This window comes from Haemorhous mexicanus, chromosome 12, assembly GCF_027477595.1.
Source record: "Haemorhous mexicanus isolate bHaeMex1 chromosome 12, bHaeMex1.pri, whole genome shotgun sequence".
NCBI lineage: Eukaryota > Metazoa > Chordata > Aves > Passeriformes > Fringillidae > Haemorhous > Haemorhous mexicanus.
Window position 1 is genome coordinate 13,007,750 of NC_082352.1, and position 25,834 is coordinate 13,033,583.

Here is a 25,834-nt window from a genome sequence, read left to right on the forward strand (position 1 = left end):
GCATAGTTTTAATAGGAAAAAAAAAAAAACAAAGTGATGCTATGCTTGTACTTCAACAAAGAAAAGGTGCTTTACAGAGAGCACAGATATTTAAAAATAAATAAAATACTAACTAGGTGGCCAGCACTATTACTAAAAGTTGTGGCAGAAAAAAAATTAAACTGGCTGAAGAAAAAACTTAAAATTCAAAATACTTGAGTAAAAACTATAAAAACTAAGTCTATCAAATGCAGCAATTTAGGTGGCGTGATTTGAGACAGCAGCAGCTGGGACCACAAGTACAGAATCCAAATTCTCAGGGAAGAAAATTACTCTAAATCATACCAAAGAAAACAATTCAATTCATTTTACAGTAGCAACTTTTCCTCAGAGCAGCCTGAAAATAGTCTAGTCTCCTTTTTGGGCCAAAACAACTATTGAGTAATGTGAGCTTCCACCTTGCATGGGCAGCTCCCGTGAGAGGAAGAAAAGCAGGCAAAATTGATCTGCTTTGGGCTGAAAAACCCAATGCACTGGCTCTGTTTCCTCTTGCATTAACCTGCCCAAGGCCCACCAGACCTAATGTGCCTGTGGTACAAAAAGCATGAATGTAGAATAATGAGCCTGAGCGTGTCCCTGCAGCTCTCCTGCCTCCACCTGAGCCAGCCAGAGCTTGAGGACCTGTCCTCAGGGTAGATCCCAAAACACATCTGGCAGTAAAACCCAAGAAGGCATTATAGGGGCAGGAGAATTCCAAAACCTTCTTGCAGACTGGGCATACAGAGAAACTTTATGTTGACCAATATTTAAGGACAGAATTGTAAGCACATAAAAATTGTCATGGAACACAATAAAATAGACTAGCTTCAGGAACAGGGGAAACAAAGATAATGTATTACCCTAGGGTAATATGAAACAAATTATTTGGTATTTTGCTGCCATGTTACTTCAGGTCTTTTCTACATATACAGCAACAGCCATTTATATACATTTGCACTTCTCAGTAATACAGAAGAATGAAAAAATCCCATTTTGTAAAGCTGCCTCCCACCATTACTCTGGTGCAAAGGCTGAGGCTGGAATTCAGGAAGCAGGGGTGCACATCTGTAAAAAGAGTAGAAGCAAAGACAGCAGCCACTGCATTTAATCTGCAGCCCAAATAAATACTTGCAATATTATGTTGAGTTTTTTTCTCATTGATTGGCATATTTTATATGCATTATTTATTAAACTGCTCTAAGGTCATGTCAGAGCCTCAATTTTTTGCTCCCCACATTTATTGCTATATATCACTTACAGGCTAGTAGCACCAAGCAGCTGCAGCCATCACCTGAAACCCATCCTATAAGCTCTGTGCCAGCCAGACCAAAGGAGAGGGATGCAACCTATCCAAGTAGGGGGCAACAACAGAGAACACCTGACAAGCAGGGACTTGCTGAGCTTCTTGCATCTCTCTAATAGATTCATTTTCCCCAAGGAGGGGCATATGGAACAGAATGGGAAGATAGAATAGTAGCAGAGTCCAATAAATCTCAGGTTTCAATAAATAAGCTGGAAAGAACCTGCACATTTGCATATTGACACAGCTTAGATAAAGTGATGTTTTACCAGCCAGTGTCCCAGCAGACCTTGTCATGCAAATACCCAGGACCCTGAAAAGATACATCTGTTTCCCCAGAATGGATTTCACAGCCACATCAGAACATTCAAGAACCTTGAACATACATGGGACTTTGACTTTAAATACACCAGACCAATATTTCTCACAGCTCACCAATTTTCTCCAAGGAAATCAAAACAGACAAATAGGAAAATAAAAGTACTTTCTATGAGGAGAGATATTAAGTCCAAAAAGTGTCAAGGCACTTATCATAGTGATCATTAGCATTGCTCACTGTCCACAACAGCAGGCTGAATATGGAAGCAGGAAGAGCTTTGGGGAATCTTTGGCACCATTTGATTGATTCTCTCCTAAATTCTAGGAATGGCAAAGAATGAAAACTGCCCTTGTTTCAATCACTTGGGAGTAGCAGCCTATTTGAAATTTATGGTCAATCTTATTTTTCAACCAGACCTCAAGTTAAAAGCTGCAGTAGAAACCTGCCTTCTGCTCCATGGCACACAAGGCTGACACACAGCAGAGACCAGAAGCTCCCTGCATTTGCTTCCTCCCACACTCCAGCTTAAAGCTTCCATAAACCCTGAGTGAGTACACAGCTTCTGTTTGGTGAAGCAGTTTGCTTTCAGTTGTGCAGAGTGGAAGAGTAGCAAATTTCACTGTCTGCTCTTCCTTCTCCTTCACCCTGCTGATTTAACTCCCATTACCTCATGCACCACACAGCCTGCTACAGCCATGCTATAGGTAGCCCTGGCATATTGGGAACAGTTTCCATACCCATCTCCTTCAGTGTGGGTGGTTCCATGGATACCAAAACCAGGGAGTCATTTGCTTTTTATTCCCAGTGGGTCATGGAGCTGCAGGAAGGCCCCACCTCCAGTGGCAATTGCCACCACACCCTTGAAGACTCCATGGGGTTGGGTTATGCTACACATTCAATAGTTTAATTTGAAGGCAAGGATACTAATATGGCATTCAAAGATGAACATAAAAGCATTCTAAATGAATCTACATTCTTTTTCTTTAATATATTTAAAAACATAAATGCATCGATTTTCTTAAAATGTTTTGATGTACAAATTTTCAGTAAAATCACTAAAATCTTCAGGCAAGACAGGGTTCACACATGGTGCTGAACCCTAATCCAAGCAAAAAATTATGCTTTTTTCCTTTACTTTATCAGCTCTGGTGCTATTCTTTGCTTTCTGAAGAAATGGTATGGATTGCCCACTGTTCTGGATTTTTCTGTTTCTAGGCTTTTATTTTTAACCTGGTTTCCTTTCCTCAAGGCTCTGTTGGGAGTCCCTGCAAGTGATCAATATCAATGCATCCCCTTTCGTGATTCACACTCAAATTCTGTGATTTGGAGCAACTCCTCCTTCACCCTCAAGTTTGCATCTCTTGTTCTTTGATTTTGCTCTTTTCTGTGATCCCTTCTACTTTGGTTTAGGATCTCCCAGTAGCTTTGCACAGCTCTTCCAAAGAAGAGAATCATCTCATTTTATTCCCTTTACTGAAAAAGTGAAATACAATAAACCCTAGCAAATCTGGTGCCTTTATTTGCACATTTGTATCCCTATTAAATGCTGCCTAATCAATTCTGGAGTAGAGGGAAGAGGAACTTATGTGGCACTTCTGAAAAATCTACCCAATCTAGCTGATGGGAAAGCATGATGGAATAGAAAGCAGGTGAAGACAAACTGCTCCTTCCCTTGAATTTATTGGAAAAGTAACAGCTAGGTCAATTCCAGCAGTGCTCAGGGGTCCACAAGAGGAGTGGAAAGGAAAAGACATTGAATTAAAGCAGGGAGGAATAAATACAATATCACAGTAAAAAAAAGAAACAAACCTAGCTTAATGTCTTTAGGTATGCTATTTTCCTCTTGTTCTGTCTCTGGTGAAAGAAAAAAAAAAAACAATTAAGAACTCAAGAGAATGAAAACTGCAAGAAAAAATAGAGGAGCAGAAAGATATCAGTATGTGGAGAGGTGAGTCTGAACATAAAACTAAAATGCTGAAGATAGACAAAACCAAACAATGGCACAGCAAAATCTTGCAGTGCAAGAACGTGTCATTCCCTATGAACAGGGAGTTTTCTCCAAGCCTTTGCCCAGCTCTGAAACTCTGTGGCCAGAGCCTCCACGTAGTGCAGCAACCACAACACCATAGCAAAGAGCCACTGGAGCACCCACCCCTTCCTCCCTGCACTCAGAGCTTCCATCACTCGCTCCCAAACTGCTCTAAGTGAGTTGCCTGTTAATGTAACACACACTTGCTGGACTCGGTGTAATTTGTTCTTTGTGAAATGTCACTGCACACAGGGAGCTGCTGCTACAAGTGCAGACACCAAGCAGTGCTGCAGCAGAGCCAGACACCTCCAACAGGAGACACCCACCAGAGCTGGCCTGGTGGGACACCTCAGACCCTCCGTGCTCATAAAACATTTACAACTCCATTTTCAATTTATTTCTCAATGCTCAAAAAGAGGGCATACCTAAACCTAAATAAGATCTGAAGACACCCCAGCCTAAGGAAACCAACCAACACACACCCAAGTGTGCTCTGCCATTCATTCACAAAGCAACTAAAATAAAGATTACTGCATTTAGCAGCGGCAGAAGCACTACAAGCCAGGCTGCAGCAGCAATGAGCTCTATTCACTGCAGCCCTTCTTTATGTATCACTCAGAGAAATCCTGCTGTTTTCTCTGTTTGCAAGCAAGCCTCAAGCCTTTTCTCAGCAGCTGTCACTTGGTTCACAAAAAAAGGCCTCTCAGCACCATGGCGATTAAATACCATTATAACTTTCCTCCTTCTGCATACTACAGTAGGCAATCAATATGGGCTTACATTTTATGAGACAAGGAGTTAACTTGTTCAATTACGCTGCAGACAGCTCTATTCTTTTGTAACAAGTAATCTGGGTAGGGAAATCGATACTGACAGGCCCGATGCACGCCAGCTAATTTCATATTATCCTCAGCCAATCGGGTACCTGCGAATAATAGAGTTGTTGTTCCAGTTCATTATGGGGAGGTGGGATCAATATCGGGACAATAAGAGGATTGGCAATGCATCTGCTGCATGAGGAGCCCTGCAGGGAAAGGAGGTCCCACCAGTGCAGCCGGCGCGCTCGCATTTACATAGCGCGGAAAACAAAAGTGCCAGGGAGGTCCCTGCTCCCTGACCTACAATTAAAGATGAAAACGCCCCAGAACTGCAGCAGGATAAACAAACCTCCCTCGCCTACTGCCAGGATAAAACAGACAGGGGGGCAAAGTGGAAGAAAATGTTAAGAGCAGATTAAAAGACGTGAATATGCTTCGTAAAAGGGGATAACGCTCGCATGGCTAAATGAACCAGAAACAATCTATTATTTTTTGAAGCATTACATTAATATACAATGTATGCATGACAAAATGCAAGGCAGAAAGGGAGAAAACATGCAGTCCTATCCTGATGAAGATTATGTATATTTTATACACGTGATATTTCATGGAGCATGTTTTCTTTGATGATGTAAAGTCCTACCTATGTTAACATTTATTATGCAGAGTATGCAAATGGGGCATAAGAAAAATGAGATATTCTGGTATTCAAATTAGGGGTTAGAGAGACAATTCTGTGCTGTGTGTTTAAAACAGCTTGAGAAGTAACAGTGTTCTTGCTATTTAGTTGGTTAAGAAATACAAGTGGAATAATAATATTTTTTAAATACAAACCTCCAGGGGGGGAAATTTTTTTTTTTTTTTTTGAAAGAGCTGTTTTTCTTTAGGTAACAAAAAATTAATTTTTTCCTGTGCCCAATCACAGAATAGATACCAGAAGTATCCTGGAAGGGAACACTTACATCTAATATTTCATAACATTTTTTTCCCTTTAATAAGAACCTAATTTGAGAAAATACAGGTTTTGATCTCAGAGGCAGCAAAAGCTTGTAAACTTAATTGACTTAGAGTAGAACTGGAGCTGTCCTACCTTTAAATCAGTGGCAGAAGTTTGGTTGGGTTCCCAAGGACAGAGATCTGCCCAAGCTGCCTAAAACCACATCCCAGTCTGGGAAAGATTTTTCAAAACAGGAGTTTTATCACAGTGAAAAATAGGATATAACAGGATGAAGAGATACTGACTCCAATTTCAAAAGTGTGCTCTGAGGATCAAAATACAAGGGCTTAAGTGTCATAATGTCCTCTAAATAGAATGTAAAAACAGAGGGCATAGGAGACAAACTTTTTTAAAAAAGGATGTTCTCCTGTGGACTAATTATACGTTTGTTCTTAATTATCTACATTTCTCTATTTATATTTCCCAACTTTTACCTTCTAAAAGAAGTGTAACTAAATTCAGTGATTTCAACAATCTCTACTGGACATTTATGCACCTAAAACCCAAACAAACCACGACATAATCTGATACATTTCAACCTGATCATCTATTTTTACTCTTGAAAGGCTCACGGGCAGTGACATTTACACACCAAAATTAGGCTGTGTTGGCAAGGCTGGGCAGAACAGCTATTCCAGCTCTCATTTGGTGCTCCACTACCCCTCATCAATTTTGGAAAACCAAAATACCCATCAGTTCAGTTCCTCCCTTTTTTTGCACTCCATTCAAAATGCTGGATGGGATACCAAAGTATCATTAATACTAATGACCCTTTCAAGCCAGCCTTGAAAGAACAAGTATTTTGTTAACTCTGCAGTTCCTGTTAACACATTATAGCCTTTGGAATAGATTACTGGTAGCCTAATTTCATTCATTATTTATCCTGGGCATTTTTGAAGTCCATTAATTATTTTTCATCAAAATGCAAACCAGGCACAGGGGCAGGGGGGAGGGTGAGCCCTCACGTGCATGCTGGATTCACACTCCACACTCTTAACTCTTACCAGCAACTGATGTAATAAACACAGACCATGGGGGAGATTTTATGCATCCATCAGGAACATCTGTCAAAGCCATCAGGAAGGAGTTGGAGAAGCCTCACACCTTACTGAATTTATATTTCTTATGTTAGAGAAACCAGCTCCTTTGTGCCATGGGGACAAAACAGCCACCATCAAACTTCATGGCTGCAAAATAACATGGTCTGGAGGACATCCCAGGAGGCTACATTTAAATATCAGGGGAGAGGGTCTTCAGCTGTGTGACACCTCCATCCATTGCTGACATCGAGCCTTCATCATATTCTTTGCCTCATACGTCAAAATACTGCACAGAATTCAAAGTGATATGCATGGAAATACACCCAAATGTTTTCAAATTACATCTTGTTAACATGGAAAAATAGCACAGAGGTCACAGAAGAAAGGAATTACATACTCTCATACTATCTTAAGGTAGCAGAGCAGAGAACATGGAAGACTGATCAGCAGATTCTTATCTATGCTCATGCACTCTAGAAGAAAAGTAAATCAATGTATATTAGCTGGGAGCTACCAGCAGCAGCCAGACTCAGTCTCTCCAGGTGCTCTGGTAGTTGTAAGAAAGAAATATGTGCATTTCTCAGTAAGGGATAAACAGTTCTAACTTACCTCAGAGAGCCTTCCCATGTATCAGCGTTACTATTCTCCTGATAGGTGCTCATTTTTTACAGTAGAATGTCATAGATATGGACTAACTTTTATGTCACAGTTCCCAGGTGACCATCCTTTCAAATTCCAAGTCATTAGAGCCCTTCAAAACCTAGCAAAATTAATAGAAGAGTGAAACAAGTTTTTTTTTTTTCAAATCCCTAAAACCTGTGGATTTGAAACACTAGAAATGTGCTTTCCCCACCCTGTCAACTCTCTGGGTGTCTGCAGTAGCAAAATTTACTTTTTTTTTTTTTTTTTAAACACACTGAATCCTCAGATCATTTATCCACCAGAAACTGAGCAGCAAGCAGAGAGAGTTAATTGTTCTGAGGCAGCAAAACAGGGCAGTATTGCAGAAGGTTCATCTCCCATGCCATGCTGGGCAGACACCCCAAAGCCTTCCTGGTGGAGGAGCACTCAGGGTCTCGGTGCTCAGCACATTTCAGGCCAGCTCATTTGGCAACCACAGCTCCAGACAAGCCTTTGTGGATTCTGCTTATCCCTTGGTAAAATAAAGATATAATTACCCTCCTTTCATTTGGTTCTCATAAAATTCAGCTTTACAATTGCTCCTGACAAAGGCACCTGCTGTGATTCTTGCAACCAAAGCAACAATTGATGCATTTGTATAATGATGTGCCACATAAAACATTATAGTGAAGTGATGGCTTCACATCTCCAGCTATGGGTACTGTGCATAACTATTTCTAACAGGCAGCTATTCCATTTAACAGCCACTAAATCCTTGGATATATTTATTAAAAGGCACTGAGCAATTCATGTTTAATTACTTCATAGAAGAAACAGAAGTAGTAGTGGAGGAAGAGTTAAATATGGTACTAAAAGGAAGAAGCTACAACTAATCACAATTAAGAGGAAGTCCCAGGCTATTTAAATGCTACAATCCAATTATATCAGGTAAAATGAATTACTCCTTTAATGCTGACTTTATATGAAGATACCTTCTTATTGCTCTCATTAATAATCATCAGACATCATTTTAGCCCATATTGGCTGCAATAACATTTCTATTAGCATCATGGTGTAGCAGAGCTGACAATTAAAATAAAAAATAAATCAAACCCAGAACTGAATAAATGTAATTATAGTTCAGAAAAGAGCTTTTATGACTATTTGATTAGTCAACTGAACAGTACTTATCTTTTAAATCTTAAATTTCAGTTAAATGAAATTTTAGACTTCTTATTACAGTAGTCCCTGAAAAACTAAGATATAAGCAGCAGATGCTTCCAAGAGTTATTTAGCTGCCTTAACACCAATATGCAATATGTTACTTGAGAAGCAGCAAGTAAAATAGACTGAATAGGGCTGTAAACCACTAGAACAGAAGAAATTACAGAGGGCATAAAAAAACCCTAACCAACCAACCTCACAAAATGTCACACAACCAAAACCAAAAAAAACACCTACTGAAGACAAAAGTAGCCATCATGCCACTTCAGTTGCTCTCCACTGGACTCCACACACCTTTTTATGTTTGGAAACCTTGCCATGAAACACCAACAAGGTGTGTGCAGACAGAATCATGCTTTCTTAGCAATATTGCCATAATCCAGCCCATGAACTACAGGAACAGAGAACCACTGGCTCAGCAGATTCTCATGGGATATAAATAGAGGACACAGAATTGGGGCCATTATTTGATTTGCTCATAACAGATAACACATTCTACATAAAAACTAACAGCACCTAAAAGGGTCGGGACTGGCTGTTCCAGAGAGGTGAGAATTTATTTATGGGCAAAGAGCAGAGAATTGTGGTGGCTTACCTAGAGCAGCATATGGAACACTGCCAGCCCCAGGCAGCTCAAAGGGATGTGCAAACATTTGGAAACTTATAAAACAAATATTTGATCAAATATGCATCACTATCAAATTTTCTCCAGGAAGGTGCAGAATTTTTACTCCCAGTCTTGAATGTTTGATGCTGAGAATTTGTAACTCATTTACACAACAAAACACGCAGAACTATTCTTTTCCTTTTTCTAAAAGGAGCAGGGGGAAGGTATTTTGATAAGAATTTCTATATATTCAAGTTTTTCATCCTACACTGAAAACTCCTATTTTAAACTTCTAAACTTCAAGAGTTTAATCCAGGGCTATAGTCCCCATAGCTGCAAACCATTGCAACTGTTATATTCTCATATTTTCAGCTTTTATACCTAGACACCTTTACTAAAAACACTTTTGAAAGTAAACTTCCATTCTCCCCCAGGGACAAAAATAACTTCAGTTGTGGAAGAAATTACAGTGTTGTTTTCTGAAAAGTTACAAGGCAACAACAAAAAAAAAAAATTCCAGAACCAGAACACAAAAGTTTTGCTGCATTTTCAGGAAACTAAAATGCAATTCAATATAAATAGATGATACAATATTTTCATAAATAAATATTTGAGATAAATCACTAAGAAGCCATATCATCCCCCCAAGTCTCACAGATCTTTCAATGAAAATTGGGTGTTATAGCTCCCCTTTCAGCAGCCCTCCTCCATCACAAGACCCAGCAACAAGAAATACTCATTCATCACACAAGCTATTCATCTCATTAAAGCCTATCAGTTTTATAATGAAAACTCGAGTAGAAACAACAGAATTTCAAAAGGATGACAGGTGTATGCAATCTGAAAACACTGGATCCACATCTGTCTCTGGGTAGGATGTCCTTTAAATTCAGGTGTTCTCAGATAAAAACATCAAAGCAACATTTCTGCCTGGCAGACACCACTGCAGGTGATCCTGGGGACTTTAAGCACCTCTCCTGGGACAGATGCCTCTAAAAGAGTTACACAACCCAGCCTGGGCAGATCTGCTGTTTGGGGGAAGCAACTAAAAAATGTCCATCCAACTACCAAGTACTCTGCAATGCACTTCTCACAGGAGTTCTGCTCCAGAATTGCAAAGGCAGAGCTTCAAAATTCTTTTCCAGCACCAAAATATAACTTTGGACTTGATCTCACTCAGCCTGGCTCCTTTTCCCTGCCTTTGGGATTCAAGTGCTTACCAGTCTTGCAAATACCAGAACATTCCTTCAGTTGATGAGCTGTCACCAGGCATCCTGGTACTATTTAAAAGTAAGTTGGGATCCCTAAGAAGGGACTGAGGAAGCCTGGACCATGCAGGAAGAGTTCTCTGTGTCTGTTCCCCAACCAGCCAACAGCAAATGCTGGGCTTCTGCCTTGGTGGAGTTTTATATCAAGTCAAAAATTAACACAACAACTTGCATGTTTTTAAAAGCAAGATATCACTTCTAGAACTGCCTGCCTCCTTAAAGAAAAATAAATTACTTTATTACCCAGTCAAATTACACTTCAAAACTCCCCCACATTACAGGTCAGGTCAGAAAAACCTCTGATTGCCAGCTCACAAGAGTCATCTCCTCAGCACTGAACAACCTGCTGCAAGTTTCAGTTTACAGTAGCTCGAGTTTTACTGCAGCCTCAGTGCCTTGGACAGCAGGGCTGCAATGCAACCACAGTGCTGTCCCCTAAACTCCTTTAGATCCCTTGAAATTCCAGGGCAGATCTATTTCCCTTGGTCCTTAACATACTATTACATCACACTGCTTTTGTTTTCAGGGCTCCTCTACCTTGGTTGCTAAAAAACTTTCCAATTGCTTTTGGAAACGTTCAAATTGCCATTAAAAGTCCTGATCCCTCTGTAATAAAAATATGAGTTAGAAATATCCAATTCAGTAATTTCTGGACTACTCGTGCATGGATTTGAAAAATCTCTAGATAATTTGTTTTTTATTCTACTGTTCTCCAGTGTCTTTTACAGAGGAAAAAAAAAAAAAGGGTTTAGTTTCAATACAGAGAATTTTTTAAATCCTTGTGGCTTTGACTGTTGATTATTTTATAAAGCCACAGAGAACAGTTTACAAGGAGCCAAATGGGTAATCATTATTCCCCATCAGCAATGAGCTGTGACTTGTGTAAATTGCATAATAAATTAGGTATTTTGAGATAAATGAATTTACAATAAACAATCACAGACTGAAAAGCCCTACTTCTTGTCTCCAAAGGCACAAGCTCTGGTTAAAATCAGCCACAGGTAGTTAAGTGATTATAAACTGTAAAAATAAATCAACCTGATATAATTGCTCCAAGGAAAAAATTACCAACATATTTAAAATTTCAGCAGTGCACCTTTTCCCATATCCATTTGGCATTATCTAATTACCTTCACATTTCATTTCCATCAGTGATATGACCTGTATTTTCCTTTTATAACTGTCAGGGAGGGGGCTGGAGAGTGGAGTGGAGGAGCAGAGTGATAAATCAGCCTCACCATTAGGACCGAAATGGCTCATCGCTGCAGCTCTAAATCCAGGATTTATAAAGATGTCTAGGCCATATAGCACACTTGTGGACACCATAATAAATTCATGAGCACATTGCCAAGGCAAACCACTTCATTATGTGGCAGGCTGCTAGCCATTAATCTAGCAGAGAGAGATTCCTGGGAAACTGAGACTGCTTGGAAATTTATGCAGGCCTAAAGTTACCCATTTCATTATGGATTTAATCTGCTCTTTCTGCCAGAGTGCATGAAAGGTTTTTACAGTGTAGATCAAGTGCTTGTAACTCCCTATTTTATATTATTTCTTCAACAATAATGTCCTAATTTTCCTCTCAAAAACTATTCAAACTGAATGCCTTCACGCTTGCCTTCCTCTAATATTACACTAAATAAAATATTTATACAATCAATTGACAAAGAGCAATTTTTTTCCCTTAAATGTTCCATTAACATGTAAATTTTCATATGATCTTTATCACATAGACAAAATGTGCTTAGCAATGCCCACCTTCTTCCAGGCAGTTAACCCTTTTGTTGACTGTAAAGAATCCAGATCAAAACAGATGCAGTGCCCTCATTTCTAAAGCCCCTAAAAAGGTCTTGTATTTAAATTATTATTCATTGAAAGGAGATGTAGATCCTAAAGTAATTTGAATGCTTTTTTTGATGTCTCATTCTCTTCTTCTCATACATAGCCCACAGATATGCATTCTAACTTCAATTCCAATAAGTAAGATATTTAAAATTACTATTTTCAACTTCATTAGAGTTTAATATAATGTCCCTAATAATGCAGAATATCCTAGGTGACACAGAGACTCTGTCATTAATAATGAGATTAACAAGACAAACTACAAAAATAAAACTTATTTATGATAAACTGAATAATTTCAGATTAACATCTTCTTTAAATAGACTTCCTCACATTCCAAGCGACCCTGTTAATTTATGCCCACCATACTTACATTTCAAAGTGAAAAATTTAGGCAAAAATGGTTTCAGTGTTTTCATTCTCATAATGACACGTAATGGGAAGACCAAAACCAGAAAATAGAATGAATAATAATAGGGAAAAAACAACAACAACAACCCTACAACAACCTTAACCATTCAGTTTCCTTTTATGTTCAATATCCTTTGCTGTTGTTATCTCACTAGAACTCCCAGCCAAGCATTTATTAAAACACTCCAGTGCCTGGAGGTGGGTCTAAAAGGTTCTATTTCTGTGTTAGGGTAGCTCTTACTAAATGGCTGAAGTTAACTTTGATGGACAAATACTTCATGTGTCAGCCTTCACAACTGTGATGGCAAACACTCTCTGCATCCTCATCCTCACTAGTCCTGTTAACCTCCTGTGTGAGCATGCACACAAGGTTAACAAACCCACCAGCTGGGGGCAAACCTACAGCCATGACCTTAACAACACTAATTTATCTTTAATATACATCTTAAAGATTATTATGGAGCAAGAAAACACACAAGAACGTGTCATGTATGTAACATCTTCCATTTAGTAAAACTCTTCATTTTTCCCTTGTCTTAGATGAGCAAAATGGCAGCTTGTCCTGTCCCCTATCAGGAATTTCTGAGTTGTAGGAAATTACATGTCCAATCAGGTGTGTTTTGGTGATAATTTGTTGCCTAATCTCTCAGATAAGAAAACTTAATAACCAAGATTCTACCCATGCTAAAGTATCTCTATGGGACCTTTGGAGTAAAAGTTACACATAAAAATAGGTGTGAGCCACCTATCAAAAAAAAACCCCAGAAACCCAAAACAAAACCAAAGGCCACCCTCCTTCTTAGCAGATGAAATCTGTACTGCAGAATGCAGCCTGGATCCCTTTCTATTTCCCATTTTACACATAATAAAGGGAAACTACCTTTTATATAATTGATTTTTTTTCTACCAAAGAGAAGACTCAACTTGAAGTGCACACTCTCCACATCACAGAAAAAGATCCATGGAACAGATGTACAGATTCAATAGCACTTTACACCTCTCTGACTTGCCAAGACATCACAGTCCAACTGAGTTTTGTCTCATGCTATTCTGCATTTTCCTTTTCCCATCATTTCCCCCAAAATATTACCTATTTGGCTAGAACAATGGAGGAGACAACTTCATCATAAAGCCAACTCTGAACTCTGATATGAAACACTTATGTGGAATTAAACTGCTGATCAAATACTATAACTCAGCATTGGTCAATTATTACTCTGACAATTAACAGAGACACACTGTAGAAAAGTGATCAGACCACAAATAACCAGGAACATGCAAGAGACCAAACAATTAATTTGAACAGATCCAGCAGAATTCTTATCGTTTTTCCCAACAGAAAGGGAGATTCTGCATCAATCCAAGAGTTGGGCATAAAGCTACTTTTAATAACATTTTTAGTTTGCTAAAAGGGAAGAGGGTAAAACATCTTACATGTGTAGTCAGCCTCAATCTAAAGCAAAGAAACTTTGGAACTGGCTGCACAGGCCTTACCTGTGGCCTGTTACATTCCTAATCCCCAAATCACCACACTGGTGTTTTACAGACAGTTCAGTTTGGACACATTAGACCTCTGAGAACAACTGTGACCATCTCCAAACATTCCTAAAGGTACCTTTGATACTGCTGACATATTTTAGGAATGAACAGTAATGACATCTTTCTAAGATAAGAAAATTACTTTTTGCTCTGTGGTCAGATCTTTCTCTGACTAATCAATCTGCCCTGTACCTTGGGAAACAGTTCATATGAGCAACTAGGATGCATCAAACCTGAAGGAAATGACTTCTCAGAACTGCCAGTGAAAACAGAGCTACAATAAACACACAGCTCAGGAGAATTCCCTCCTGGACACAACTGCTTGGAAAACAAAAAGTTTGAAAATGTTACATTTAGTTCATCTAATGAGTAGTGCATAACTGGATGAAGTAACTCTTCACAAATAGACCATCACATTGAAGACAAAGGTTCTGAAAGTATGAGGGAAGACACTTTACCTCTTCAAGAAAATAAATTACTTTAAAAAAAAAAAAGAATCTCTGAAGCAAAATAATCACAATTTGCTTAGCAGTCACTTAAGATAACTTCTGGCATCACTAGGTAGCCACATCTTTCTCCAATTTTTTTTTTTTTTCCTAAATAGCATTTCCTTTATCAAACCTGGCACTAAGACCCAGACCCTTAAACACTCCGAGGGCCTAGACCCCAGACCCAACCCAAACCCAGGAGTTTCCCAGTCCATTTCAGTAAAGGTTGAATGTTTCTCTGAAACACGCAGCAGGTCCATCCCTTGGACCCCTGAAACACCCACAGCAGCAACATCCTCACTCCTTTCTGTGCCCATTTACAGTCACACCCCACCAGAACACACCAATGAGCCTTCACAGCCCTGACCACTGAATTCACTCTGCCTCGGGACTTGTCACATGAAGGAGCAAAAGAGTTTTAGGTGTGCTCAGAAACTTCAAGCCCAAGTCAAGCAGAAAGTCTTCCTTACAACTCTTGTAAGTCTTGTCTTCAGCAAGGTTATGGCTTTGGCACTAAGCTGTTACAAAGCCCTGTAACACTGTCTCTTCCTGGGATACACCAAGCAAACAAACAGCTGATTTTCCACACCCAGTTTCCATCTATCAGGATATACCATAAAAATAAATTTCCACCAGCAAGCTGAACAAAATCCAGGGTTTTAGCTAAATTCAAATTATTTAGGCCAATGCAAATACAGGAAACATAATACAGTTTAATAGTGCAAAAGCATATAAAACTTACAAAATGTTTCTGGAGGCAATGATCCATGCTGAAATGCCAAAAATAATATATCCAATAATACCTCACAATTTTTTAATGTAAAAACAACCCACATTTGTGTGTCTTAACTGGTATCACCAGCACTGCCTAATCCAGGTACAGAGGAGCTCAGTAAGATTCTCTAATGTATCAGCAGTGAATTCCATCTGACTAAAGTGAAGTGCTTGGCAAAGAGCTGTGCTTTAATACAGCCAACTCAATAAAATTGATGGTCCCAGTTATCCAGGATGCTCAGTAACTCCTCAGCCCTACAGCCTGAGAACATGCCTGGCACAAGCAGACTGCTGCCTCTGCAGGGACTCCAATTAAAGAGGGCCAGGACCTGAGCACTCTTTCCCTGGCAGCCCAGAGGGCTCCAGCAAAGGATGGTATCATTATTTTAAGGTGCTGCCCTGTTTCTGGCCTGCCTGTTGGCTGTTTCCCTGTGCCTAGAGCGGGCTGGGCAGGGAGCTGCTGCCTGTGACAGGAGAGCAGCCCAGGAGAGCACAGGGTGCTCAGTGCTGCTCTCACACTGGGAGTGCTCGTGGAGAGCAGCTCAGAGCAGGGGTTTGTCCTTCCAACCAGGGCTGTATGGAGGGAGGCTGGAAAATCTCTGACACACTGAGGTGGCCTGAATCACAAGCCCAGCGGTTTTGAGGGTTGTGGGTTTTGGCTGCGGCCTCAGCAGTGCTGCGTGCTCAAACCCATGTAGGACCTACATGCAAAAACATGAGCTCAGCTGATAATTATTGCTACCATTAGCTCCTTTGTTAAATATTGAATTCCAATAAGAACTGAGGCAAAAGAAATTGCAAAAAACCACAGACTTATAGCAGAAATAAGCAAAGTCAACTTAAAGTAGTGTTCTGACAGCAGCATCTTAATTCCAGTTATCCCATCTAAACTGCTCCAGACAAACAAAAAGCTATTAATAGAGATTTACTACACCAAAAACTACCAACTAAGAAGTGATAAAGTTCCCCTTTACAGAAGCCCTATCATCTGGCAAGAAGCAACTGAGCAGCTCCACTGAGAAGGCACCTCAGGCACTGCTCACTTAGCTTGCACAAACTTTGGTGGAAAGAAAGAAGAAAAAAAAAAACTTAAAAAAAATATGATCAGAGCTCCAAGGTGAAAGCTGCCAACTCTTTCTTACCAGGGGGTAGAAAACCATCTGAGTTTAAATACTTCATGTTCACTGAGAGCTGTGCCATTAAACTGTTGGCAGCCCTGGTCCTGCAGGTTGCTGAAGTTAAACTGCCCTGGCAGTGCCAGCACGCAGCAGCAGCAGCGCCTGCCAGCCTCGGTCCCTGAGGAGGCTGGTGGACACCATCCCTGCCAGGAGCAACACTGGGAGCCCATGTGGCACTGCAAAGGAGCACTAAACCTACAGAGGAGGATTTCACCCATAATTTTAGGTAAATCCTGGAAGAGAAGAAACAGCTACATGTGTGAAATAGATGTACGTAATGTGAACGAATAGCATTACTGAGCTACAAAGTTTTCATGCCAAAGAGGTCTGAAATTTGCACCAGATTCTGGGCTGCTGCAAAACAGCTTGATGCCACAACTACTACTCATATTGCAATAAGGGCAGAACCCTGGAGTAATCAACAAATTAGCCCTGGGGTAATGCTCTGTGAACTTCACAGGGGGGGAGGATAAGGTCATAAAATAATTACTGCCTCCATCAGTGTAAAAATGCATGCAGAAACAAAAGTCCTGTGAACTGAGGAACTAAAATTTTAACATAATTATAGTATTAATTATACAAAACATACTTCCCCTTTTTTTCTCTAAACTAAGGCTTAAAGAAGTCTTCTGTCCTGCCATAGTCAGACTTATTTTAGGTGTTTTTTGTGAGGCAATAAGGGTATCAAAAGTATTCATGTACTATGTTACATCGCAGACCCAGTTCAAGAAGGTAATCCTTAAACTTACTGGAGCACCAGTGGGAATCTTTTATTATCCATAGCATAAAATAATTAGATTTATCCTTGCAACACACTGGAAAATTTTTCTAGGGAACATAGAAGTTCAAGACTTCATCATGAACCTTCTATGGTACAGAAAGGGCTTTTGAATTCATCCTGGTACTGCTTTTCTGACAAAGGCCATGAAAAAGCCTTTACTAAATTATACAGGAAAAAATGCCAGGATTCACTGGGCCACCAACAGTCATAACTCTTTTAATCAAACAAATCAAGCCATCATTATAAGCACAATCGGTGGATTTTATCTTTTGTTACTAAATCTCATTCTCCTTGCCTGGAAAGAGACTGACCCCCTCAAAGGTCCTCCTCTGCCCCCAGCCCTCTCCCATTCTCCCTGGCTTTTCCAGGCTTCCCCACTCTGTGCTGGAAACTCAGCTGCCAAGGATGGTGCAATGGCTGTGTTTTCTTTTCCAAGGCCGTGGTGGCAGGAACTAACGATATGTGAAATGTTCCATCCCTGCAGGTTTTCCTGCTCAAACATTTTCTAAATAAATAAATAATTAAAAACAACAGCGTGTGCCACATTCGAGCCCTGAATTCCCGGAGCAGCTCAGGTCCTTAAACTGAATAATTTGCCTCAGCTTGAGTATTGCAAAACCCATTCAGCAAAAGATTATGGGCCTTTAAGTGCCATCCAGGCCTGAAATATGACTCTAGGGCTTTAGGATGTCAGAACTGAGAATTGCTAGTGAATATTCTGTTCTGGCAACACTAAAACTACAGTTATTTAGCAATATGGGCGCAGGCAAATGGGGGCAGGGGAGAGAAGGAACTTGACAGAAAGGAAGGACTATAACTTAGCAGAAACAGAGGTGCAGTTTTCATATGTGGCCACATTAATTCTTTATGGAATAAAATGCATTTGTGAATCAAAAAGCGGATGCAGATTTATATTCCCACTTAAATCTGCCAAAAGCAAGTGAATGAATACTGAGAGCTCATTTCAGTTCAGGAAACAATTTATGAGGACACGTAGGTGGGTGCAGGTACTCTACATCAGCAGTCTCAAGGGGAATTAGCAGCTGCTTCTGCTCTTCATAAGAAAGAATAAATAGACTAAACTGAAAATTAGCAACACCTCATTAAATGTAAAACCGTCCACAAATAAAGCAGCTAGGACTCAATCCTTAAAAAATTCAAAAGGTGCAGTGTAACATGAAAGCCAAGGAGCTTTTGTCATCCCATCACAAATTATTTAGGCTTGGATTGTGGCATCTAGCCAAAGCTCAGAGATGGAGCAGTTTTGAGCCACTTTCCCTGGCAAAAGTTGCCTCCTGACCTCAGGTTTTTGGCCCTCTTCAGCACTTTAAAACCTCCATCTCACATCCCTAAGTCCCCACTTCCCTCCCTGCTGCAAGTTTACACTGTACTGAGGAGAATCTGTCCCATGCACTGTGTCCAACCAGTACTAAGGGATTATTAGGAACTCCCTCTATTTCCAAGAAAGCCTGGATGCTCCCAGGAAAGTCTGGCAATGCCTTTGGGGCACCTCACTGCAGCTCAACTCAGACCCCATAAATGCATCTATTTCCTAGTACAAACCAATTTCCATGAGTGTTGCATGCAAAAATGAAAATTTAGTACCAAGAAGTCTGTGAGGAGCTGCAGCTCCTACTCTTCTATCACTACCTCATCTTCTCTCTGCTTTCCTGCACACCAAGTTGGGCATCATCACAGACCAGCTCTGTGGACTCAGGATTATTTGCTCAAGAGCCCTGCAGCAGCATCAGCACATGCACAGAGGGAATGGCATGGAGCCCGAGCTCCAGCTTGGGTTCCTCTCCCTCACTTTTCAGATCATGCAAAGGTTTGGTTTGGAAGGAGCCTGAGAAGTTGGGTAGACCAGTCCCCTTGCAATGAGCAGGGACATCTTCAACTGGACCAGGTTGCTCAGAGTCCTGTCCAACCTGGCCTTGAGTGTTCCCAGGGATGGGGAATACACCATCTGGGCAAGATGGCCAGTATTTTCATTATTCTTACTGTAAAAATTTTCTCCCTTATATCCAACCTGAAAAAAACACTTTTCGTTTAAAACTTTTGTCCCTTGTCCTATCACCAGCAGCCCTGCTAAGAGGTCTGTCCCTTTCTGTCTCATAATTCTCCATAACTTATGCAAGTTTCTCCTTTATCTTTTATCTATTTCAAGCACCAGATGAAAGTTTGCACAGAAGAGTGGGCAGTCCTCATTATGTCCATTGTGGAGTCTCCAGCCTAATGGATAATGGTGTGTGTGTGACTTCCAGTAACCTTTAAACACTTCTAACATCAGACATTTCAGAGATGTTTTGGTCTGGACTTGTAAACTAAAACACCTGGATTAGTGTCAGGTTTGAAACCCCATATCCCCTAAGCTATGTTGGGGTTCGTTGTTTTTTTTTTCTTTATTCAAATCAGTGTTTTCATCACACAGGAGATTAAGTGCTGACCCATTTCAGAGTTACATATGACTACCAAGACCATATATCTGCCTTACAAAATACCAACCCTTCTTAAACCCTTGGCAGAACAGGGATTGCTCTCTGCTCCGACAGAGCTCTTCCATTAAATTGCTTTCCAAGGACAAGCTCTCATCTCTGGTTAGTGCCAGAGGAAAGGTGATGCCAGGTAAATCATCTCTGGTACAGTGCCATCTAGGTTTTCCTTGGAGAACCAATATTCAAGCTCTATGTTTAGTTTTGGATTGAAATTATGATACTAAGTAGCTCGTGATCTACTCACAATGCATGGACTCAGAAAAGGCTGAAATACAGCTATCAAGAGAAACTGTGACAAAGAATACACTAGGGCTTACATCTGATACTAATCTTCATAAGTAAGAGAGCCAGTAACTCTTAATTTTATATGCTTATAAACAAGAAAATCACTACGTTGGCTCAGTTTTGACTGCATAATAAATGGAATGAGTAAAGAAAAATCTTTTACTCAACTTTCCTACTTTACTGTTATTTTGAGTTTTCTTTCAACTCCCTCCAGCAGGCTTTTGAGAAGGTTGGGGTTTTGACATGATTTCCTCCCACTCATGCATCAAAGAAGTGAATGACCTGTAAGAGGCATCAAGGAGAAGGTGCATCTTACAACCTGTGAGTCATGAGCAGCATTAGCAGCACCCTGAGGTGACAGAGAAAGCTGAAGTCATGTCAGCTCTCTCATGGAGCAGGTTCAAGATACAAAAGTGAAACATCCTCAGGTATGACAAAAAAGCAGGAATTTGCCTGCTGACAGAAGAGAGCTGGTGACTCACATTGGGCCAGAAGCCTCTCTAGCCCAAATGCATCTCCACCACATAAATTCATGCTGTATTAACAGCAGCCATCTAAACAGACATGATAGGAAGTAATCTAAAACCATCCCTTACATAAAACATGTGAAAAAATCTGTACCTTTGTATTTTAGCAGCAAATATTTCAGTTTAAGGAAATAGTAATAGATATTTAGGGTTTGAGTTTCCAAATATTTAGAGCTATAACTTCTCTGAGCCCTGTGGTTAATGTTCCTGAGGTCATCTACTGTATGCTAATACACCCAGCTGCCCAAGTGTTTGCAGGATGAGATGTTTTACTCATAACAAGCATAAATGCCAAGGCCAGCAGGGACCATTAGAGCCTGGGCTGACCTCCTGCATAAAACAGACCATCAAATTCCAAATGTAATATAATTAGGGATCTCAAGTCTAACTGATAACAGCAGCAAATGCCCCATGGAGACTTTAAAAATGTGTCAGGCAAATTTACACATTGAAGGTATGCTTTGATGTGTGTCACTGAAACATCACCAGAGCTAAGCTCATTCATGCCCAGAAGATCCTGGATTTTTTTTATTATTATTTTTAAAAAGCTCTTCCTGACAGTATTCCTGCTTCAGGGAAAGCTACAAGGACTGCTTATTGCTCGTGTCTTTTCTTAATATTTTTTAAGCCCCTCTCCAGGCAATGGCCTAAGATATTTTTCTGGTTTTGTTATTTACTTGCCTGAAATGACTGTGAATATGGTGCCTGAGGGTTCCTCAGGCTCTCCAAGGACAGAAACTGACACAGCATTTTTTATTTTTTAACCCTCACAATATCAATAGCCTTGATTATGTTGGTTTTTCTCTCCTTTTTAATTACTTTTAGCTAAGTGGGCTTGGAAAAAAGCTCTGCAATTAACCCTTACTTACTAAGATATTGCAATTTTTATTAGTATTTAAACCATTGAACCACTTATTTCATCACCCAAATTGGCTGTGCTACATTTTTCTCCCCAGTGGAAAAATTATTCCTGGATAATCATTAGTGTCATCAAATTACAATTCCATGGAGAGCCAGATCATGTGAATGTGCCAATAGTAAAAGAGGAATGGCAAGTTGCCCTGGACTTCCTGGGGCTTGAGTTGATCTGTTTTGCTGTATTGAGGCTTTGTTTGCCTGTTTTGAGGCTTTTTGGTAATATTTTATGGTCAGTTACAGGAAGACTGAACTTCTTTCAGGAATCAATAACAGATTTAAAAGGTCCAACTCTTTTGGTACCAGTTTATTCTTGCACAGTGATACTGCTGAGTGGAACTGTGAGTAACACTCATCTTCAGCCAGTTTCTAGCAGGGGCCAAACCACAGCCTGAGCTCAGCCTAAACCCATACCCTGCTTTCAGTGAACAGGTACTGGAAAGCATTTCTTAGGGTAATCCTAAATTTGTGTAATACTGAGTGCTAAGAGTGGTATTTAAACAAGTAATGCATGCAAAAGCATCACGAGACACGACACACGTGGTATTTCCCCTGTGGAGGCACTGATGCTTTGGGCAAGAATGTGGAAACTGGTACAGAGTTGAAAGCAGCAAAGCCATGTGAATTATATTAGTTCCCATCCATTAAATATTCATGAGCATGGGCTGATATTCATTAATTTGGCACAGATCAAGCTATCCTGAATAACTAGCTCTGGACTTCCAGCCAAACAATTCCTACAGTTAAACATTTTCCTAAATGTGACGTGATTTATTTAAAGAGATGTTTTCAAAATGATCAAGTTACTGAGACTTTATGTATCACATTGCAGCTTTAAAAACTTGGTGCCCTCCCTTTTCCCCTCCAAATTTGCCCTGGTTATGAACTCTCAGTGCTGTGGTTTATAGTGGCACTGCTGGGACACGGCTTCAATCAGGCTGCAGTGGTGCTGTCAGGTGCTGCAGCCAATTATCTGAAATGTAAATGTTTTAAGAAAGGCAGCACCTTTTGTCAGGACCAAAATGATTTCCAGCCTCTGGTTCATTGTTTCAGTACCAGAAGCACATAACTCAAAAACATTAAACATACAGTAAAACCATCACATGTTGATTTACACATAGGTATTGATTAATGCTATCAGTGGAGTATTTACCTTAATCAATATTAAAAGATGCTACCAGTGATTTAAGTGTTGAGTTGGCTCAAAGTAGTCAATAAATGTTTGCATTCATAATCATAAGCTTATATATTAGTTGCTCATTTTCCCCACCCCGATAAACAAATTTGGTAGCAAAATGTTCCTACCAGAACATCATCTCCCCTCCATTCATATTTGAAAGCCCATTTCTCAAACTAATGCCAAAAAATATTTTATAATCCACATGTGCAGTCACCTGCACCAGTTTCACACACAAAATCCTTTTTGGGGAGTTATCCCTAAGGGATAGAACTAGGTGCTGTGTGCTAATGCTGAAGAAAGAAGAAGATGCAACAAGTAGTTTCTAAGCCAAGTGCCTTTCCTGACATACAGTGAGAGGGGATTTCCCTGTTACCCACTAACCCATCCCACCTGCAAAGCCCCTGCAACAAGCTGCAACTCCAAAGTTGCAGTAATTCATTTCAAGCTCACATTTTACATTCCTTCGTGACAAACTCCTTGTAATGCACATCTTCATTCTATTTAACTTCAATTCACTACAATTACACTATATTCCTATTCCTGTAATGCTGTTTTTCCCTTCATTGTGTTATCTGAGCCACCAGTCATGATATACTTTTAATTATGCCTCGTGAAATCAATTTTTTGCGATTTATCAATCCTCAAAGCAACTTTTAATTCTAAATCCAAACACCACTTGCATTTTGCTGCACTGGACTGTTACAGACAGCTGCACTGGAAAGTTGCTGACAGCTTAGACATGTAGAGAAAACTAATTTTGCTTTCACACAGGCTCATTCAGACATGAATAAAACAGGTGACTTAAAGAAGCTATGTAGCTTTTTCTACTGATAACAGGCACAGAGATTAACAGTATCTACCTTATGTCTAATTTTTAAGCATATTGAATCCTGCTACTTCCACTAATTTTCCCATGAAAAGTTATTTTGGTCATGTAGCAACAGAACATTCCCAAATACTCTGCAGCCCTACACTTCACAGGGTCTCCAGTAGTTCCCAGCAGCAGCCCTGCACTCCAGCCTCCCTTCACAGCTGACCCTGGACGTGGGCCAGGAGGGCTCCCTGTGCTCTCAGGCTGAGGCTTCTCAGTGGATTTCATGGCCCTGGCCACTGCCCTACCACAGAAGAGCTGTGAAAAATAATTCTCTTCTGTGTTTTCCTCACCAACTCAGCCCTGTTGGTGCTAACTCCCAATGCCTCATTGTTACCAGATTTCAGGCCCTCAACCTGAGATCATCCCAGGTGCCACCAGTGCTCTGGTGGTACTCAAGGAAAACCCCAAAGACTATTTTGTGTTCTAGTGTTATGCTCAGGATGCCATCTTGAAATCATGGTCCCTCTGGGAGCTTTAACCAGATGAGAAGTCACTGCCTCTGAAAGCATTCTCTCCATGGACATGACCTTGGAGTTTTGTGACAAGACTCAGCCAGGAAACTGAAGCAAAACTATCCAGGATCATAAAACTTTCTTTTTTTTAGATGATGTGTGCATCAAAGTGACACAATATCACATTTCCTATAATGCATGCCACACCATGATCCATGTGTGAGCTCACTTTGAAGCCTTGGGAAAAAACAATTTGAATGCACGTTTTGTTTGTTGGGTTTTTTGCTTTGGTTTTTTGTTGCTGTTGCTTCTGATGGGCCAGAGACAGTTTTCATACTCCATCGGCCTTAAACTGTAGAGGTGTCTTCCTCCTCAGGCTTTTCCTCCTGGCCCTACTTTTTCATCTAAAACATTTTTGTGACCTCAAAAATGGCTCAGCCTCCTGCCCCAGACCACAGAACAGCCCCAACTGCAGCAGAAACAGGCTGAAAATGAGGGCAAGTGCACAGAGCTCTTCTCTAACTGGAGCTCTTGGAAGCAGCAAGGATCCAGGAATGAGTAGTGGGTTGGGGAATTGCCCCTTCCACTCCTTAATCTACTTTACCAAACCTCTTATTTGCCCTTGATTTAAGGGACTGTTACACACAGTAGCTCTCAGCTACATTAGCCTGCAAGCAAGGGTATAGAGGACTGATAAATCACCAAAAATGGATTTCACAAGGGATAATTCACATGGGCAGGGGAAGCACGTCCCTTGTGTGTCCTGAGGAGAACACAAAGGGAACGCTTCATAAATCTTCAGAACCTTTATGAATTAGGTTCTAACTTCAACTGATTTTACAACTGTAGAATGGAAAATATTTATACACAATAGAGCTAACTCTTATAAAAGCAATATTTACCTATTTATAAATTAGAGTATCCTTTCATGTCACATCACATTACTTGCAAACAAAAACGTTTTCCTGCTCAACTACTGTACAGCAGCAGCTCCTGAACACATTGTGCATTTTTACAGACAGAAATTGTATGTCATAGAGCATAGGCAGAAAAAATATTCTAGCCCAGACCTCAGCAAGACCCTCAGCTTAGCTTTGGTAGAGAAAATTGTATTGTTACAGTCTTTAATAAGTAAACTTCAGTCAGATCTCATTGCCAGAGAATTGTCACTTGAATATCTTTGGATCTTTCCTCATTTTTGAGCTAAAGCAGAAAAAACATCCAGATTAGCAAAGCAAAGCCCATGAAAAACTAAATTGCAATTTAATTGGATGCCTGTGCTAGATATTTGGCAACACATCAACAAATCTGAAGTCTGAATCTCCACCATCTATCCACATCATGAAATCATTCTGCCAGTGGTACAGAGTGAAAAGTGGCTATAAAATGCTCCCATATCACAAAGGTAATAGCTCACAGCACAGCAGGTACTAAATCCAGAATTAACTACTTATTGCACGGAGGGGAACAGGCTAAAAATACTTTTTAAAGAGGAGCAGTAAGTTTCAATCCCCTTATTGGTGCTTGCCTAGAGTTAAGATTGGAAAGACAACCAGGAAGGAATGGGCCAAGGGACTGAGCTTACTCTAATCAGGCTCAAGCCACATGCTTGTGATTAGACATTGGAAATAATCCTTTTTGACCCCAGAAAAGCTACACCATGTGTGAATCTTTGGGGCTAGGCTGCAATCTGCTCGCTGGCTTTCTTATTGTCATTCCTGGAGATGAGTGAGTGGGAACTGGAAGACTTGGAAAGGACAATCACAGCTCTCAATGGCCAAGAGGTCTGCTCTGCTGTTCTCAGTTGCCAAAATTGCTGTGGAAACATCCTGGGTAAATAAGAGTCAGACCC